Genomic DNA, 21,662 nt, shown 5'->3' with positions numbered 1-21,662 from the left:
CTAATAGAGTGGCGAGACCAGGTGCGGGAGCTGGATCAGAGGCGGAAGCAGGTCCAGGACCATCAAATCCTGTCCCGACTGACGGACAACGCGATCGCCCTTCCCGATCCAGGGAGTCAGAATCTGATAGTGGAAGTAAGGAAGCGACGCGGCAAAGTTGAGCCACCACGCGAAGTCAGTCTAGAAAGCTAGCAGCTGACTCCACCTCTCATGCACTTCAGGCCCCTAAAATAATGATTGGAGAAACGGCCATACTTAAACCATGGACCCCAGCTGAAGCTCGTGCCATGGTAGCCGAGGTGCCCAACCCCATTAAGCATCCCGCAGCCTTCCTCGATTGGTTGAAGCAAATGTGTGCAATTTATCGACACCTTCCGGGCAACTTGCAAGCCTTGTTAAAATTTGCTTATGGTAGCTCCTGGGACACACTGAAGGATACCATTCCGGTGCCGCCTGGGGAAAAAGGGGATTGGTGAAAAGATGATGAACAAACGGAAACTGGCAATGAAAGTTTAGGACATTGGTTACAAGGAAGAGGCCAGATTGCCATTATGGGGGCAGCACAGGGACATGGGGAGCTGGGAGAAGTTACTCGGTGTTTGCAGAGGAAAGATGAGGGTACCCCTGATTTTATCGCCAGATTTCGTAATACCTGGGAAGAGTATACAGGTGTTCCCTCGGAGGGCAAAGGGCCCTTGGCCATTCAGACGCTGCTGAACTGTATGCTGCCCCAACAAGCCCAGGCTTTTAAGATGCGAAATCTGAATTGGCAAACTATGCACTGGTCCGAAATTACCACTACCTTGGTCAATATGGACCGTGAGGGACTGTTCGTCAGCCCCCGGGAGGGCCAAAAACAACAAAAGACCCAATTCTATCGTCAGGAACAGGGCAGATGTAAGGGACAGGCTAAGGGTCCGAGATGGGACAAATCCCAAGACATTTGCCGTAAGTGCAGAAAGAAAGATCACTGGGCCAGGGACTGCCAATCTACTCCCCCCAAGGAGCCTGCTATGTCACACAGGCAGCAGATAGCCACGGTTCCCTCCTTTACTTATAATAACCCTTTTCCGCAGGCTTAGCGGGGCCCAGGGAGCGGTTATATCACTTCCCCAAGACTCTGAAGCACAACCTATGGTAAGCCTTAGAATAGGAGATACTCATTTGCAAACCTTGGTGGACACTGGCACTATCCTGTCCTCTGTAACCCCCCTCCCTGGGATTACCCCTTAGCCAGAACAGAGTAGTAACTGTGGGAGTGGCTGGTGTTCCCTTATCCGAGCCCCTATCGAAACGGGTTGCTCTGTCATTGAAAGACAACGGTATAGAGGAGACACTGATAGTAGACCCTGTGCAAATTAGGAGCCACTATCTACTGTACCCCTCAGGGCATGTATGTGGAGGTACCCTCACCCCAGACCCATCAGTTAGCGTCCCTACTCCTTAACCCCGAAGCTAAGCCCAAACCGACCTTATACTGCTGGCAACTTGAGGGTAACCCTTACACGGCAAAGATGGGCCGCTTGTGGCGAAAAATCGATAAGCTGCCGTTTTTGACTCCTGTTCGGATTCTGAAGAGCCTGTTACAGGTGATACAGTATTACTCTCGCTTACACTGTACTGCGTGGATTACAATGAAAGATGACTCTGAGTATCGCCAAAGGGCCAACGCTCTTGCAGGGCAATTAACCTCAGTTTGCCTCGACCCCTACCTTTATTTCAGGGAAGCGGGCCTAGGCGTCCTGGTGCACTTGACCACGGAACAGGAGCCCCTGTTCCGTATGGACCTTGACTCTGAGCCTCACTTAAACCCTTGCGGTTCAGCCCCCCTTCCATGCCAAACAAATAAGTCCCATGCTTAAGCGGTTACAGTCAGCTCCTACCTCTGAATGCATTGGATCTTTCGAGTGGTTTGAACCTGATGAGGGTAGGATATACCTCCCGGGGATTTCCTGTCAATTAATCAACCTTCTTGCTGAATTTTAGCGGCAACAGCCACCTGAGCAGCCCGACTCTATTGGCCCTTTAGCATTGGAAATAGTCAATGACGATTTGTGGACCCTGCACAAGACTCATGTAGGCCGAGTGCTCACCGCCCCAGACCACCGTGTCATACTACGAAAGGATGTTGTGCTGCCTTGCGTTCAACAGTACTGACTGACCCCTGAAGCCGAGGCAGGCATCGCCACAGTCATAGATTCCCTGCTCCAACAAGGGGTTCTTAAGCCTACTGTCAGTCCCTGCAACACACCAATACTGCCTATACCCAAGGTTGGATGGCCAAACAAATGGCGCTTTGTGCAGCACTTAAGGGCTGTAAACAACATTGTCATTCCCATAGCCCCAGTGGTGCCAGATGTAAATATGATCCTTTCCTCTATCCTGTCTGATGCCGCAGTCTACACTGTGGTTGATTTGTGCTCTGCATTCTTCGCCCGCAGATATTCACCCGCATCGGTGTCTACATCGCCATGGCATCTTGAAATCTGAACGATTCTGGATGATTGCTTTGCCCCCTTATGGAACGGCTCGTAATTCCCGTGAAATTATCAACCTGGCAGCTGCACTTGAAAAAGTCGTTAATTCAACGGCTGATGCAGAAGCAGATTTCAGCTAGTACCACTGAAATGATAGTATTACGCCTAACCGCATTACAAAATAGGATGGCCCTTAACTTCCTTCTGGCTGAAAAAGGCTATGATAGGCTCAGAGTGCTGCACTTATGTACCCAATGTCTCTGAAAATATTACTGACTTGGTCTAGCATGTCATGGACAAAGTACAAGAAATAAAAAAGGTTGGGGAAAGTTTGAGTGAGTAATTTTTATAAAAAAAATTCTTGGTAGTCTGTAATACTAGGTTGGTTCTCCGGTTGGGGAAGTTGGTTGCTATACGTTTTAATTGGATTGGTCGTAGCATGTGTTATAGGGTGTTGTGCGTGTGTTGCTTCACGGATTTGCTGCTCCCAGATTATCAATGGTGTCTCTACTGGATTAGGTGGTGCCCCAATTATTCCCCAAATGATGCGCACTGGCCCCAACGAAGCCCACTGGTGGGGAGAGAAAGTTTACCTCGCCAGGGACTGGCCTTTTCCTTATGGTTATGAAGCCCCATATGATGATGAAGATACTATTCCTCATTGGTGTTAATCTAAAAGATTAACAAAGAGGGATTGTGGAAGAATAAAATAGCATAGCACCATAGAACACTACAGCACAGAAAACAGGCCATTCGGCCCTTCTAGTCTGTGCCGAAATATTATTCCACTAGTCCCATTGACCTGCACCTGGTCCATAACCCTCCAGACCTCTCCCATCCATGTATCTATCCAATTTATTCTTAAAACTTGAGTGAGCCCGCATTTACCACGTCAGATGATAGCTCGTTCCACACTCTCACCACTCACTGAGTGAAGAAGTTCCCCCTAATGTTCCCCCTAAACCTTTCCCCTTTCACCCTAAAGCCATGTCCTCTCGTGTTAATCTCTCCTAATCTAAGTGGAAAGAGCATACTCGCATTTACTCTGTCCATACATGTATGATGAAATTACTACAGAGTGTCCTTGGGCAGTCACGCAACCTGCACGTATACTATTAGGCTAGTCGCGCTTTCAGCTACCTTCCCAGACTAATGGGTACCAGATATGGTTGTAAACTATGAAAGAACTATTGTATGCATGGCCAAGATATATCACCATACCATGTTAATAATTCGTGAGGGTTAAGCAACCATTGAAACTGCCTAACCTCTAACCATTGAAACTGCCTAACCTCTAACCATTGAAGCTGCCTAATCTCTAACATTGAAGCTGCCTAATCTCTAACCATTGAAGCTGCCTAATCTCTAACCATTGAAGCTGCCTAATCTCTAACCATTGAAGCTGCCTAATCTCTGTCACGTACTTTTTTGCTATAACTATGTGTGTACTCTAATGCTTCTCAGAGTGCCGGATCGCTACATTGTATGCAACTGGGCTCTCCTTGATATCACGATTTAATAAAGACTTCCAAGACAAACCTCCTGGGTCCGAGTGTTCACTCTGTTTTCGCAACACCCTAGGATGAAGTCCATCATGACCTGGCAAGTTATCAGCTTTTATCTCTAATAATTCTCTCAGTACCCTTTCCCTGGTGATTGTAATTGCTTTAAGTTCCTCCCTCCCTTTCACCTACTGATTCACAATTATTTCTGGGATGTTCTTTGCATCCTCTACAGTGAAGGCAGACTCAAAATATCTGTACAATTCATCCACCATTTCCTTATTTGTCATTATTAATTCCCCGTTCTCACTCTCTAGAGGACCAACACTCACTTTACTTACTCTTCTTTTTAAGTACCTGTAGAAACTCTTTGTGTTTTAGTATTTCAAGCCAATTCTCTCTCATATTCTGATTTCCCCCTCCATATTAATCTTTTGTTATTCTTTATATTCTGTCTAATGTTCTGACCTGCCACTCATCTTTGCAAAATTGTACCTTTTTTCTTTTAGTTTGATACTATTTTGAACTTCCCTAGTTAGCCTCAGATGGTGTGTCCTTCCCTTAGAGTCTCTCTTTCTTACTGGAATGTATCTTTTCTGAGTATTATGAAATATCTCCTTAAAAGTTTGCCACTGCAGCCCTACTGATCTATCCCTTAACATAATTTCCCAGTCCACTTTAGCCAGCTCTGTCTTCATGCCCTCATAATTGCCCTTATTTAAATTTAAAACATGAGTCTTAGATCCACTCCTCTGCCCCTCAAACTGAATGTGAAATTCAATCATATTATGATCACTCTTTCACTATGATGTCATTAGTTAATCCTGTCTCATTGCACATTACCAGGTCTAGTATATTCTGCTCTCTGGTTGGTGCTAAAACATGCTGCTCTAAGGGTGGGATTTTACAGGCCCTCCTGCTGGTGGGGTTTTCCAGTCCGACCAAAGTCAATGGACTTTTGAACGCTCGCTGCATTTTACGATGCCACCCCCACAGCCACAGAGCCGGAAAATTCCACTGTAAGAAACTGTCCCGAAAACACTCGAGGTCATCATTCAGGCTACCGTTGTCAATCCGATTCGTCCAATCTACATGCAGATAAAAATCACCCATGATTATTGCAATACTTTTCTCTCAAGCTCCCATTATTTCTTCCTGTATACCTTGCCCTACAGTGTGGTTACTATTGGGCCTTTAAATCACTCCCACATGTGACTTCTTACCTTTACCATTTCTCATCTCTACCAAAACTGATTCTACACCTTGATCTCCAGAACTAAGGTCATCTCTCTCTATTGTACCAATGTCATCCTTAATTAACAGAGCTACCCCTCCACCTTTTCCTAGCTTCCTGTCCTTCCTAAATGTCATGTATCCTTGAATATTCATGTCCCAGTCTTTATCATCCTACAGCTATGACTCTATAATGGCTATCAGATCATGTACTTGGCATCAGTTGATGCGTTTAATGTTTTGGTGTTGGCTAAAGGGGCCAGTGCAAATCTTCTGTCTCTGGATTGTCAGAAACCAGATCTATGACAGTACGTCCATCTGTGGCTGTCTTGATGCACAAACCCATGTGGGAATTGCCCCAGGAAGTTTAAATTTCAGCTGTCTGGGAATCCCCAGCAAACGTCACCGACTCTGAACTAGAACCGGATCTTTGGGAGAGATTCCTAGCACTTACCAGGATGGTTACTCAGGTAATTTTGGACAGGTTAAAACACAATCTAATTCCTAGGTAACTCCACAACCAACCTGATCCCAATAACACACCCATGACCACCCGACCACCTGACTATCCCCTCCAACCTGGACTCGAGGAGCCTCCCCAACCTGACTGCACACCTGACCTGACGGGCACCCACCCCACCCCCTGACCTATGCACCCTAACATTCATTAAAAGATTGGACTGTGAAATACTTATCAAAATAAGGCAGTTAGTGCCATAAAAAGGGCGCATATCCTCTCCTCCTGACTGGAGCTTTGCTCCATTGGAGATCAGCAGGACATGCTGCCTTGTGCATTTCTCTGACAGCCAAGATCAGAAAATCCTGGAAGAAACGTACAGTAGCGTCAGCTCAGGAAAATCTTTGAGAGCATTGGCAATGCCCGCTGCATTGTCACTGTTTGGAAGATTCAGGGCACCATTCTCTTGGTATCTAAGTTGGCACACTCTGAACATTAAACACATAAATATAACAAACTATTGTAGTGGGGAGGCGATGGTGTAGTGATAATGTCACCGGACTAGTAATCCAGAGGCCTGGGCTATTTTGGCATGAGTTCAAAACCTGCAGCTGGTGGAATTCTAATTCAATGAATAAATCTGGAATATAAATAGCTAGTCTCAGTTACGGTGACCATGAAACCATTATCGATTGTTGTAAAGACCCATCTGGTTCACTAATGTCCTTTAGGGAGGGAAATCTACCATCCTTACCTGGTCTGGCCTACACGCGACTCCAGACTCTGTGGTCGACTCCTAAATGGCCTCTGAAGAAAGAAACAAGACAACCCAACAAAACAAAAACAAAAGAGACACAAAAAAAACACATCGAACAAGATGGAGACAGAGGTTATGATTTATATGTTGAACTCGATGTTGAGTCCTGAAGGCTGTAGAGTGCCGAGTCGAAAGATGAGGTGCTGTTCCTCAAGCTTGCGTTGAGCTTGACTGAAACACTGCAGCTGACCAAGGACAGGGAGGTCAGAATGGGCGTGAGGTGGAGAATTAAAATGATAAGCAAAAGGAAGCTCGGAGTTGTGCTTGCTGACTGAAGGGAGGAGTTCCTCAAAGCGGTCACCCAGTCTGTGCTTGGTCTTCCTGATGTAGAGGAGACCACATCATGAACAGTGAATACAGTATACTAAATTGAAAGTACAAGTAAATCGTGGCTTCACTTGGAAGGAGTGCTTGGATGGTGAGAAGCTCTGCCGTATTTGTTCTGATAATGCCACATCAGCGCTTCCAACGTATTCCATTTTCCTCAGTTGAGGATTCCCATCCAGCATGGCTGATGGGCCCCTCCACGGTGTCTGATCGATTTCACATACCCCTGCTCTCACCCCTTCCCCTCCCTCCCAGAACCATGATAGGGTTCCCCTTGTGCTCACCTTCCACCCCACCAGCCTCCGTATTCAACAGATCATCCTCTGCCACCTCCAGTGTGATGCAACCTCCAAACACATCTTTCAACTGAAGTCCATCACCCCGGTACCATTCCAGTAAATCTCTTCAGCCCTTCTCCAAAGCCTTGACACCCTGGAGAATTCAACACAATACTCCAACTGGAGGGTTGAACCAGTGATTTATTAAGCTTTAGCATATCTCCCGTGCTTTTGTACTTCACAGCCTGAATTTTCAACCTTGCAGCAGGGAATGGGAGTTGGGAAAATTCCCGGCATGTCCCACCCATCTCGGGAGAAAATGCCTGCAAAGGTGGGATCTTCATTGTCGGGTGGGGGGATGGGAGGGAGCTGGAGTCAGGCTAGCCAACCCAGGAACAAGTTGGAAGGCATCCATAGGGCTTGCTGGGTACCGAGGCAGGCTGTTTAAAAGACCAGCCTCAATGCTGTGAGATTTCATCCCAGTTAAAATAAAAACACTAAGGACCTCCAACCCTCACCCCTTACACACTCCTCGTGCCCTATCCAGGCCATCTCATGCCCCCTATGCCAGTCTCTGGTACTCCACCCATCCCCATGACTCTTCATACCCCCTATGCAATCTACGGCACTTCCATGCTCATTGACCCACTATACACTGTAGAGAACCAATGAACCCTATAGTGACAGTAGGATGTGTAAAAAAAACATTTTTTAAAAAGTCATTGATTCCCATTATGTTAAAAAGTCAAGAAAAATATCAAGTACAAGGCAATAAAAATATCATCCTTTAAAGTATCAATAACAGAAACCACAAACCCTTGAACCACTTAAATTAGTGTAAATAAACATTGTGAAGTCAATCAAGCAATGTTTTCTCTGGGGTACAGCTGTTTCAACAAGAGTAATGGATATCTGGGCTCTCAGCCAAGCATCATTTTTACAAGGGGATCCAACACAGGATCTGCTGCACCAGCTCAGCCTTCTACAAATTACAGCAGTGAGTTTTTGACAACAAAACCTCCGCAAGTCAACAGAAGTCCTAGTGTACAGAGCAATTGTTACCCTATGTACTGCAGTGAGACCAGGAATGTGCATCAGCAGCACACAAGAGCACTAGCTGATGGAATTTCTCAATACCTCCAATGCATCTTCCAGATTCAATGGGAGGACCTTTGAATAAACGTTAGTGCCCTTCTTGAAGCCAGCTCCACATGCATTCAGGCAAAACTCCTGCAAAATCAGTTAACATGGACTGGACATGCTCTGGGTGGCTGAAAAGCATCTCCCCGCCAGGTCCTGTTTTCTCAACTTTCAAATGACCAAAGTTCCAGGCGAGGACAAAGAAAACGTTTCACAGACACTCTGAAGCTCTCCTTGAAGCAAGGCAGCATTAACATTAATGACTGGGAGGAGCTCACTGCCATCTGTTCAAAATGGCGACAACTTGTCCATCAAGCTGTATCGTGCTTTGAGTCACAACATCTTAATGATATGGCAGAGAAGGAAAGAAAAGGAAGCCAATCCTGTCTCCGGACCCCACTACCTCACGGGATATCCTGCCCCATGCCCCCAAAGATCTATGGGACGAGAATCGCCTGTTCAGTCACACAAAGACCCATAGCAGAAATTCGTAACTCTGCGTAGACGTCATCCTTGAATCAAGTGACAGCCATCGATGCGAAAACAGATTACTGCAATTTATCATCAGGAACAGAGCAGCTGAGTTTCTGAATGAGTCAAACTGATCCAGAATCAGCATGGATTTGTGAAGGGTTGGCCATGCTGGACTAAATCATTTACACATTGAGGTCACTTACATGGTGGAGAGGGTAGTGTTTATGATGATGCCTCTCTGGACTTCCAGAACAGATGAGGTTCACTACAAGAGATTATTAACAAAAATAACAGTGCATGGTACTACAGCTAAACTTGAGACATGGGTTGGTAATTAATTTGGAGACAGGATAAAGGGAATTTTCTCTCATTAGCAGGAGGTGGCAAGTGGCATTCCCCAAGGGTCTGTACTGACACCTCAGCTTTACATCATATATTAATCGCTTGGGTGAAGTGGGTAAGTAAGTATGGTATAGGGGGCTGACAGAGCTATTACACTACTCTGTACATCCATTTATTTATATATGGAATCAGAAGTCATTAATTTTTTCTCACTATAATTGTTCTCTTCCTGTAATAGTTTCTCCCAAATGATTTGAAACAAGCTGGAAACAAGAGCAATGAATGCACACAACTTCATACACATTGAATACAGTAAATACACGAAACAAGGTCAAATACTCACAGGTCCACTGATGGAGGAAGTCCAATTAGGCTTTTGGTACATGGGGTGCTGGGATGATTACACGTGTTTTGGTGATCCCACTGTACCACGTGTTTCCATTTTCCAGCACTGAGATGGGGTAAACTAGTCAAATTCTACTCCATTATGTTTCTGCTGTTCATACGTTTCACAACCTGCACTGCAGCAATTCTGGATCATTTTCTTCCCTTAGATAAACAGGACCCTTGACCAATTGGCAGACCTACCACCAACTAACTGCTCAGAGTTTAACATCACCCCTCATTCTGCATTTCAAATCCAGGGATTAAAACACAAAACCCAGCAAACATTTATTAAATTGGAAATTGTAAGCAATTTAGAGAAGGTTTATGAGGCTATTACCAGGGATGGACAGGCTGTTTTATGAGGAGAGGCTGGACAGGTTAGGCTTGTAACCGCTGGAGTTTAGAAGAGTAAGAGGCGACTTGTTTGAAACATATAAAACCCTGAGGGGACTTGACAGGGTGGATGGAGAGAGGATGCTTCATCTTGTGGGAGTATCTAGATCTAGGAGTCACTGTTTATAAACAAGGACTCCCTCATTTAAGACAGAGATGAGGAAAAAATTAATGTCCTGTTTTGAGCAAGAGACCCATGGGCAATTAGGGATGGGCAATAAATGCTGGTCTAGCCAGTGACATGCACATCCCATGAACAAATAAACATATAGCTTAAATGCCAGCTCCACCTGCTCCATCCCCCCTTAAACAATATAAATTTCATCACATTTCTACTTCTCTTTAGCTCTGAAGAAAGGTCATACAGACTCAAAACATTAACTCTGTTTCTCGCTCCACAGATGCTGTCAGACCTACTGAGTTTGTCCAGCATTTTCTGTTTTTATTTTAAATAAACACATAACTTGGTTTTGATACTAGTCTCCTCACGAATGTCCAGCCAGACAAATTCAAGGACTCAACCTCATTAACCCACATTTGCTGCACCTCACTTTCGCTGACAGAAAGAGGAGCAGGTGTTACTTTCTGACCCTGCCTTTATACATCATGTTTCAGTGGCTCAGTACCATCGCTGTTTGACACGAATCCTCCAAAAGGATAAAAGTGCAGCATGAACCATAGAAAGACGCCCTGTGCACAACACTGGAACAGGCCACTCCCACGCAGCCACAGTCCTTCCACATACAGCACTTTGTTTCAACTCAGGTCAATTATCACCTCTCTCGTTTGCAAAACAAAGGAAAAAGGAGAAAAGAAACTGTATTTATACAAAACCTTTCATAGCCTCGGGACGTCCCAAAGCTTTTTACTGTCAATGCAGCACTTTTGCAGTCCCTGTTGTAATTTACGGAGATTTGGCAACCAATTTGTGCACAGCAAGCTCCTAAAAATACTAATGAGATAAATTACTAGAACATCTCTTTTAGTAATGTTGGGCGAGGGGTAAAACAGTGACCGGAACATGAAAGTACTTTCTATCCTTCCTCAAATAGTGCCATGGGACCTTATATCCACCTGAGGGGGCAGACAGGACCTTGGTTTAAGCTCTCATCTGAAAAACAGTATTTCCTCAGCACTGCACTGGAGTGACAGCCTGGGTTATGGGCTCAAGCCCTAGAGTGGGATCCAAATCCTCCGAGTCAAAGACCACAGTCCTACCAATTGAGCCGTGGCTGGCCCGACATGTTGCTAGGTGGGCCAATACCTGCCTACTTCACTCCGGAATCTCTGGTATGTCAGTAGTGGCAGTCCTTGTGTTCTTGTTAAAGCAACAGTGCAGGCAGAGGGTTAAAAATAAAAATAAGGAAGTAACTTGAGAAGAATGGAGTCTCAAACTGGTGATCAGTGTTTATGAAACAGTGCAAATGTAAACAGGGCACCAAAAGTCTGCAACTTCCACTTATCATCATGACTCAAGGAGGCACTAAGACTTTTAACAAGCCACTAATAAAGACACCGTAATTCAGGGATGTCCCCTACTCCACACTTTGATTTAGAGAAATAACGGAGAAGGAATGGTGACACACTGGCCCAGGAATAGCAAGAACTGTAACGAATTCATGGCTCAGGCCATTATTAATTCACAAAATAATCCATCAATATGTGATAGAGGTACTCCATATTTTCCAATTCTCCACAAATTTCCAGCTGATATGTGTTACTTGCTGTTAACCTCAGCAGGACCCAAAAGAGGTACCTCACAGCCTGATTCATCTATTCTCAACACATGTATGTGGTAAGCAAGAATCAGAGACCAGACCGATTCCCTTCCCTTTCCTGCCCCCAGCCAGCATGCCCATTTAAACCACCACCAATTGAAGAGGAAGCCCAAGTGGCTGGTGACCTCCCAGGTAGCGAGGAAGTGAGAGGCAGGAGGGGAGGTAGAGATTTTGAAAAATTGTCAGCATGAACCGTTTATGACCACAGGGAGGTGTAGGTTGGAGGTCTTGCAAAAGGGGCTTGAGGAGTTCACAGAATCACAGAGTCATTACAGCACAAAAGGAGGCCATTTTGCCCATTATGTCTCCACCGGCTCTCTGCTTGAGCAATTCACCTAGTGCCATTCCCCCACCATCGCCCCATAACACTACATGTTCTTCCTTTTCAGAATAGTACTGAATTGTACTGAAGACTTGTGCTCCAGAACTTGCCACGCCCCTAAATGTTCCAGTACAGCTACAACAATGGCATCTACCCGGCAATGTGAAAAATTGCCCAGGTATGTCCTGTACACAAAAAGCAGGACAAATCCAACCTGGCCAATTACCACCCCATCAGTCTACTCTCCATCATCAGTAAAGTAATGGAAGGAGCCATCAACAGTGCTGTCAAGCAGCACTTGCTCAGAAATAACCTGCTCACTGATGCCCAGTTTGGGTTCCGCCAGGGCCACTCAGCTCCTGACCTCATTACAGCCTTTGTTCAAACATGGACAAAACAGCTGAACTCCTGAGGTGAGGTGAGGATGACTGCCATCAACATCAAGCCGGCATTTGACAGACTGCGGCATCAAGGAGCCCTAGCAAAACTGGAGTCAATGGGAATCAGGGGGAAAACTCTTCGCTGGTTGGAGTCATACCTAGCACAAAGGAAGATGGCTGTGGTTGTTGGAGGTCAGTCATCTCAGCTCCAGGACATCACTGCAGGAGTTCCTTAGGGTAGTGTCCTTGGCCCAACCATCTTCAGCTGCTTCATCAATGACCTTCCTTCCATCATAAGGTCAGAAGTGGAGATGTTCGTTGATGATCGTACAGTGTTCAGCACCATTCACGACTCCTCAGATACTGAAGCAGTCTATGTCCAAATACAGCAAGACCTGGACAATATCTAGGCTTCGGCTGACAAGTGGCAAGTAACATTCGCACCACACAAATGTCAGGCAATGACCATCTCCAACGAGAGAGAATCTAACCATCGCTCCTTGATGTTCAATGGCATTACCATCACTGAATCCCCCACTATCAACATCCTGGGGGTTACCATTGACCAGAAGCTGAACTGGACTAGCCATATAAATACTGTGGCTACAAGAGCAGATCAGAGGCTAGGAATCGTGTGACGTGTAATCCACCTCCCGACTCCCCAAAGTCTGTCCACTATCTACAAAGTACAAGTCGGGAGTGTGATAGAATATTCCCAACTTGCCTGGATGAGTGCAACACTCAAGAATTTTGACACAGTCCAGGACAAAGCAGCCTGCTTGATTGGCACCACATCCACAAACATTCACTCCCTCCACCACCAACGAGCAGTAGCAGCAGTGTGTACCATCTACAAGATGCACTGCAGGAATTCAGGATCCTTAGACAGCACCTTCCAAACCCGCGATCACTATCATCTAGAAGGACAAGGACAGCAGATGGACAGGAACACCACCACCTGGAAGTTCCCCTCCAAACACTCACCATCCTGACTTGGAAATATATTTCCATTCCTTCACTGTCGCTGAGTCCAAATCCTGGAATTCCCTTCCTAATATCAGTGTGTGTACACCTACACCACATGGACTGCAGCAGTTCAAGAAGGCAGCTCATGACCACCTTCTCAAGGGCAATTGGGATGGGCAATAAATGCTGGCCCAGCCAGCGAAGCCCATATCACGTGAATGAATAAAAAAAAAGTTTCATTCCCTCTTGAATGCCTTGATTGACCCAGGCTCCATATCATTGGGCAATGCATTGCAGGCCCTAATCACTCACTGCGTGGAAAAATTTTCCCTCATATCACTTTAGCCATTTACTTTAAAACTGTGCCATCTCGCTCTCGATCCTTTCATGAGTCAGCTTTAAAAATATTTTAAAAATCAGCAATTGAAGAGCAGTAGTGTAAAGGAAGCAGAGTGGACATGCACACCTGTGATGTCTGGGGTTGCCAACTCTGGTTGAGTGTAATCCTGGAGGTTTTATAACGTGATCTACCAAGACAACTCTTCCATCATTGGTCCACCCCTCAGTGTCTTGCTTTCTCTCACCAATTGGAAAAGGAGTCGTGTTTTGTGAGCCAATTGGATTCACCTCGAATGTTAGTAAAGCAGCCTTGCCCCGGCTATGATTTTTTGTATAAATAAAATGAAGTGTTCAAAGAAAACAATTTTTTAATGCCTTATGGTTTTTCTCCTGTTTGGCTCACAGCAACGTGCAGGGGATTAATCCATCAATTCCCAGAAACACCAGGACAATCCTGGAGCTTGCTGATCCTAAATGTAGTTGGAAGGGTTTCCACTTTCACGGACACTGGGATGAGTTCTGGGGGCAAATAAATTTTAGATGTAATGGGCTTCACCTGAACTGAACCAGTCCCAATGTCCTGGCAGTGAGGAGCAAGTGGGCAAGGATTTAAACAATCAGGTAAAATATCAGGAACAGATCAGCTCATTAGCCAAGCATTTTCCATTTTTACAGGGTGCAACTGAGCACCAACACACCTGTCCCCGCAACTCCTCAACAACAGCCACACCATCTCCCGAGAGAGGCAAAAAGCCTCAGAATTAAAATCAGGACATACCTCTCCAAGCCAAAGCAACTCCAGGGGACCACAGGGACTCTCATGCTTTGTCCTGGATGGTGTCGAACTTCTCGAGTGTTGTTGGAACTGTGCACATCCAGCATGTGGGGAGTATGCCATCACACTCCTGACTTGTACCTTGTAGATGCTGGACAGGCTTTAGGGAGTTAGGAGGTGAGTTACTCGCTATAGTATTCCCAGCTTCTGAGCCGCTCTTGTAGCCACAGTATTTATATAGCTAGTCCAGTTCAGTTCCTGATGCTGTGGTCCCCACTTTAAGCAGTTACTCTCTCCAAATCTGGTCATTGCTCCTGGTACAGCTCCCACCTCCATTCCCTTCAAGTCTAAGGAACGCAAACTTAAATGTTATGGTAGCGAACTAGTTTCGCTATTTATCATCACATGGGGCTGAACAGAAGCAAATCTTTAGAACAGATGGACAAAAATGCATCTAAGAGAGCAAACTTGGGGGAATGAGCGTGACAAAAACCAAGGAGATAGATTTTCCAGAAAATTTGCACCATAGCAATAGTGCAAGTACAGTTTAGGGATCCTTAAATGGCGTGAAAGAGGAAATTCTGGAGTCATTAATGCTCCACGTTTCCCTAGGATTGTTATTCTGCTCCTGCAGTCTCCAATATAAACAGCCAGAAGGTAATTATCACTGCTCCGCCTCCTGTAAAATCAATGTGATCCCAATTTTCCTGCGTTTGAGTCACTGCTTGCTCAGCTGCAGTTTGGATTGAAACATAATGAGGCTGGTGACCTGGAAATGATGTGATTGATTGGCTTTTGAATACATTTGCAGAACTACTTCTAAACAACACATTAAACATACTTGCTGATGGCTCCTGGTTGTTTCTGAGCAGCTACAGGATGCATGTTACAACCCCAGGCGTTCTCTACTTCTGTCTTCATTAATAATTTCAAGTCTTGGTTTATTAATGAGCAAGTTGATCCTAGCATCAAAACTTAACTGTTGAGTAGGTTCAATGTGTAACTTTTCCAACTTTCTTATATTCTTCCATGTATTCCTCATAACCCCTTTCCAAACCTGCACTGGAAAAGCAGGGCTCCTTTCACCCCTGTATTTCTCCCACTCAATCACACCCTTGCCCTTACCACTTTTTTTTATATTCATTCATGTGACAAGGACAGCATTTATTATCCATCCCTTATTTCCCTCGAGAAGGTAATGGTGAGCTGCCTTCTAGAACTGCTGCAATACACAATGCTATTAGGCCAGGAGTTTCAGGATTTTGACACAGTGACTATAAAGGAATGGCAACATATTGCCAAGTCAGAAAAGGTGACCCCATGCGCCCTGCTATCCTTATTCTAGGTGGCAGAGGTTGCGGTTTTGGAAGGTGCTGCTATATGAGCCTTGACAAGTTCCTGCAGTGCACCTTGTACATTGTGCACACTGTTGCTACTGTGCATCGGTGGTGGACGGAGTGAATGTTGGTGGATGTGGTGCCAATCAAGCAGGCTGTTTTGTCCTGGATGGTGTCGAGCTTCTCAAGTGTTATTGGAGCTGCACTCATCCAGGCAAGTGGGGAGTATTCCATCACACTCCTAACTTGTGCCTTGTAGATGCTGGACAGGCTTTGCAGGGTAAGGAGGTGAGTTACTCGCTACAGTATTCCCAGCTTCTGAGCTGCTCTTGTAGCCACAGTATTTATATAGCTAGTTCAGTTCAGTTCCTGATGCTGTGGTCCCCACTTTAAGCAGTTACTCTCTCCAAATCTGGTCATTGCTCCCGGTACAGCTCCCACCTCCATTCCCTTCAAGCCTAAGGAACGCAAACTTAAATGTTATAGTAGCGAACTAGTTTCGCCATTTATCATTACATGTGGCTGGACCACAAAGTACCATTGGGTTCTGCCCTCCTCTCCCAAAGCAGCTCACTCTCCTAGGACCACAAAAACTAAGAGCAGAAGTAGGACATTCAACCCTTCAAGACTGCTCCCCCATTCAATAAGATCATGACTGATCTGACTGTGACCTCAACTCCACTTTCTGTCTGCCCCCCTCGATAGCCCTTGACTCCCTTTTTGATCAAAAATCTGCCTAACTTGGCTTTGAACATATTCAGTGTCCCAGATTCCACTTCATTCTAGGAAAGAGAAGCCATAGACTAGCACCACTCAGAGAAAAAACATTTCCTTCCCTCAATTTTAAATGGAAACCTTTAATTTTTAAACTGTGTCCCTTGGTTGTAGACTCCCCAGAAAGGGAAACATCCTTTCAGCATCTACTCTGGTCAAGTACTCTCAGGATCTTATGTGTTTCAAAAATCACCTCTCATTCTTCGAAACTTCAATAAATATAGGCCTGGCCTGCTCAAACTTTCCTCATAAGATAACCCCCTTCTCCTAAGGATCAGTCAAGTGAACCTTCTCTGAATTGCTTCTAACACAACTTTATCCTTTCTTAAGTAAGGAGACTAAAACTGACAGAATCATCCTGTTGTGGTCTCACCAATACCCTGTGCAACTACAGCTAAAAACTTCCTTGCCTTTATAATTGATTCCTATTGCAATAAAAACAACTCTCCATTTGCCTTTCTAAACATTTTCTGCACCTGCTTACCAATTTTTCTGATTCATGAACCAGGATACCCACATCCCTCTGAGTTCCACAATCTCATTCCAATCAAATAATATAAAACAAAAATAAAAACACCTGGAAAAACTCAGCAGGTCTGGCAGCATCTGCAGAGAGGAACACAGTTAACGTTTCGAGTCCGTATGACTCTTCAACAGAACTAAGTAAAAACAGAAAAGAGGTGAAATATAAGCTGATTGGGGCGGGGGTGTAGGTGGGACAGGCAGAGCTGGATAGAGGGCCAGTGATAGGTAGAGATAACTAAAAGATATTCACAAAGGGTCAAAGAGGTGTTGAAGGTGGTGATATTATCTAAGGAATGTGCTAATTAAGGGTAGAAAGCAGGACAAGCAAGGTACAGATAGCCCTAGTGAGGGTGGGGCAGGGTGAAGGGAAGGGATCGAAAGAGGCTAAAAGGTAGAGATAAAACAATGGATGGAAATACATTTAAAAATAATGCAAATAGGTGGGAAAAGAAAAATATATATAAATTATTGAAAAAAAAGGGGCGGTGTTGGAAAGGGGGTGGGGATGGAGGAGAGAGCTCATGATCTAAAATTGTTGAACTCAATAGTCAGTCTGGAAGGCCGTAAAGTGCCTAGTCGGAAAATGAGGTGCTGTTCCTCCAGTTTGCATTGAGCTTCACTGGAACAATGCAGCAAGCCAAGGACAGACATGTGGGTATGAGAACAGGGTGGAGTGTTGAAATGGCCAGCGACAGGGTGGTCTGGGTAATGCTTGCGGACAGACCGAAGGTGTTCTGCAAAGCGGTCACCCAGTCCCTGTTTGGTCTCTCCAATGTAAAGGAAACTGCATTGGGAGCAATGAATGCAGTGGACTAAATTGAGGGAAGTGCAAGTGAAATGCTGCTTCACTTGAAAGGAGTGTTTGGGCCCTTAGACAGTGAGGAGAGGGGAAGTAAAGGAGCAGGTGTTGCACCTTCTGCGGTTGCATGGGAAGGTGCCGTTGGAGGGGTTGAGGTGTAGGGGGTGATGGAGGAGTGTGCCAGGGTGCCCCGGAGGGAATGATCCCTGCGGAATGCTGCCAGGAGGGGTGAAAGGGAGATGTGTTTGGTGGTGGCATCATGCTGGAGTTGGCAGAAAAAGCGGAGGATGATCCTTTGAATGCGGAGGCTGGTGGGGTGATAAGTGAGGACAAGGGGGACCCTATCATGGCTCTAGGAGGGAGAGGAAGGTGTGAGGACGGATGCACGGGAGATGGGCCAGACACGGTTGAGGGCCCTGTCAACCACCATGGGTGGAAAACCTCGATTAAGGAAGAAGGAAGACATGTCAGAGGAACTGTTTTCGAAAGTGGCATCTTTAGAACAGATGCGATGGAGATGAAGGAACTGAGAGAATGGGATGGAGTCTTTACAGGAAGCGGGGTGTGAGGAGCTGTAGTCGAGGTAGTTGTGGGAGTCGGTAGGTTTGTAATGAATATTGGTGGACAGTCTATCATCAGAAATTGAGACAGAGAGGTCAAGGAAGCGAAGGGAAGTGTCAGAGATGGACCAAGTGAAAATGGAGGGGTGGAAATTGGAAGCAAAATTAATAAATTTTTCTAGATCCAGACAAGAGCATGAAGCAGCACCGAAGTAATCATCGATGTACCGGAGAAAGTGTTGTGGGAGGGGGCCAAAGTAGGACTGGAACAAGGAATGTTCCACACATCCCATAAAAAGACAGGCATAACTGGGGCCCATGCGGGTACCCATAGCCACACCTTTTATTTGGAGGAATTGAGAGGAGTTTAAGGAGAAATTGTTCAGTGTGAGAACAAGTTCAGCCAGACGGAGGAGAGTAGTGGTGGATGGGGATTGTTCGGGCCTCTGTTCGAGGAAGAAGTGAAGAGCCATCAGACCATCCTGGTGGGGGATGGAGGTGTAGAGGGATTGGACATCCATGGTGAAGAGGAGGCGGTTGGGGCCAGGGAACTGGAAATTGTTGATATGATGTAGGGTGTCAGAGGAATTACGGATGTAGGTGGGAAGGGACTGGACAAGGGGAGAGAGAATGGAGTCAAGATAGCGAGAAATTAGTTCCGTGGGGCAGGAACAGGCTGACATGATCGGTCTGCCAGGACAGTCCTGTTTGTGGATTTTGGGAAGGAGGTAGAAGCGGGCCATCATGGTTGGTTGAAGTTGGAAGCTGTGGAAGGAAGATCTCCAGAGGAGATGAGGTCAGTAACAGTCCTGGAAACAATGGCTTGATGTTTAGTGGTAGGGTCATGGTCCAGGGGGAGGTAGGAGGAAGTGTCTGCAAGTTGATGCTCAGCCTCTGCGAGGTAGAGGTCAGTGCGCCAGACAACAACAGCACCACCCTTGTCAGCGGGTTTGATGACAATGTCAGGTTGGAGCCCGAAATTCATTGAGATGAGGGCGCAAGGGTATGAAACTAAGCAGACTGGGTGACCGATATGCAGAGCACCTTCGGTCTGTCTGCAAGCATGACCCAGACCTCCTTGTCGCTTGCCATTTCAACACTCCACCCTGCTCTCATGCCCACATGTCCATCTTTGGCCTGCTGCATTGTTCCAGTGAAGCTCAATGCAAACTGGAGGAACAGCACCTCATCTTCCGACTAGGCATTTTACAGCCTTCCAAACTGAATATTGAGTTTAACAATTTTAGATCATGAACTCTCTCCTCCATCCCCACCCACTTTCCGATCCCCCCCTTTTTTCCCCAATAATTTATATAGATTTTTCTTTTCCCACCTATTTCCATTATTTTTAAATGTATTTCCATCCATTGTTTTATCTCTACCTTTTAGCCTATTTCGATCCCTTCCCTTCATCCCACCCCACCCCCACTAGGGCTATCTGTACCTTGCTTGTCCTGCTTTCTACCCTTAATTAGCACATTCCTTAGATAATATCACCACCTTCAACACCTCTTTGTCCTTTTGTCTCTGACATCTTTTGGTTATCTCTACCTATCACTGGCCCTCTATCCAGCTCTGCCTGTCCCACCCACCCAACCCCTTAAACCATCTTATATTTCACCTCTTTTCTATTTTTACTTAGTTCTGTTGAAGAGTCATACGGACTCGAAACGTTAACTGTGTTCCTCTCCGCAGATGCTGCCAGACCTGCTGAGTTTTTCCAGGTGTTTTTATTTTTGTTTTGGATTTCCAGCATTCGCAGTTTTTTGCTTTTATCTTAGCAAGTAATATAATGCTTTTCTATTCTTCCAGCCAAAGTGGACAAGTGCACATTTTTTCATACTCCATCTGCCAAATTTTACCACTCACTTACCTAATTCCTTCTGTGGAGTCTACGTCCTCTTGACAACTTACTCTCCTACCTATCTTGGTGTCATCAGCAAATTTAGCTACCATACCTTCAGCCACTTCATCCAAGTCATTGATATAGATTGTACGTAGTTGAAGCCCCAGTAATGATCTCTGTGGCATTCCATTAGTGACATCTTGCCAACCCAAGAACGACTCATTTATCCCTACTCTCTGCTTCCTGTTAGCTGACCAATCCTCTCTCCATGCTAATGTTACCCTCTACACCTTAAGCTCTTATTTGTGTAGCCTTGGGTGTGGCACCTAATCGAATGCCTTTTGGAAATCCAAGTACACCACATCTACAGGTTCCCCTTTATCCATATTGCTCATTACTTCCTTAAAGAACTCTAATTAGTCAAAGGTGATTTCCACTTCATAAAAATAAGTTAACTCTGCCTTATTGTATCATAATTTTTTAAATGTCCTGCAGTTCCCTCCTTAATAATGGATTCTAGCATTTCCCTATGACAGAGGTTAAGCTAACTGACCTATATTTTCCTGCTTTCTGTTCTCTTCTTTCTTGAATAGAGATGTTACATTAGTGATTTTCCAATTCCCTGGGACTTTTTAGAATCTAGGGAATTTTGGAAGATTACATTGATGCATTCAACCATCAAAAAATCCCAAGAATACTTGAAAATCAAGAGGTAAAAAGGAGGGGAACTTAAAACAATCACAATTACTAGGGAAAAGTTACACAGGGTATTGGTGAGACCACAACTGGATTACTCTGTCAATGTTGGCCTCCTTACTTAAGAAAGGATAAAATTGTGTTAGAAACAATTCAGAGAAGGTTCACATGACTGATCCTTAGGATAAGGGGGTTATCTTATGAGGAAAGTTTGAGCAGGTTGGGCCTATATTCATTGAAGATTACAACCAACACTATCTGCAGCCACTTCCTTTAATACCCAGGATGAAAGCCATCGGGTCCAGGAGGCTTGTCAACCTTTAGGTCTAATAGTTTTCCCAGTAACTTTTCCCTAATAATTGTGATGGTTTTAAGCTGCCCCTCCATTTACCTCTTGATTTTCAAATATTCTTGGGATTTTTTGTGTCTTCTACATTGAAGACAGATGCAAAGAATCTGTTAAACACTTTCGCCATTTCCTTATTTCTCATTATTAATCCCCAATTTCACCCTCTAAGGGGCCAACACTCACTTTAGTTTCCCTTTTTATTTTTAAATAGTTTGAGAAACTCTTACTATCTACTTTTAGATTTCCAGCCAACTTATTCTCATAGTTTAATTTCTCTCTCATTATTTCTTTGTCATTTTTTGTTAATATCTAAAATCTGTCCAATCTTCTGACCAACCACTAATCTTCATAGTATTGTATGCTTTCCTCTTTCAATTTGATACTATCCT

The 21,662-nt window shown here is 45.0% G+C and overlaps 1 protein-coding gene across 3 annotated transcripts in view; it reads right to left on the bottom strand.

The window, feature by feature from the left end:
- LOC121271738 (lactosylceramide 4-alpha-galactosyltransferase-like) overlaps positions 1-21,662 on the bottom strand; it is an 80,697-nt gene that overhangs the window by 32,874 nt on the left and 26,161 nt on the right. Inside the window, exon 2 of one of the 3 annotated variants that reach the window (XM_041177970.1) lies at positions 9,391-9,498. The exons of 1 other annotated variant lie outside the window; for it this stretch is intronic. The gene's annotated coding sequence lies outside the window, so the exon portion shown is untranslated. Of the gene's footprint in view, positions 1-6,423; positions 6,488-9,390; positions 9,499-21,662 lie in introns of those variants that run through there. One more of the 3 variants, XM_041177960.1, reaches the window with a different exon arrangement.

The sequence above is a fragment of the Carcharodon carcharias genome, chromosome 2, assembly GCF_017639515.1.
Source record: "Carcharodon carcharias isolate sCarCar2 chromosome 2, sCarCar2.pri, whole genome shotgun sequence".
NCBI classification, from domain to species: Eukaryota; Metazoa; Chordata; class Chondrichthyes; order Lamniformes; family Lamnidae; genus Carcharodon; species Carcharodon carcharias.
This window is presented reverse-complemented; position numbering and strand designations above follow the sequence as displayed.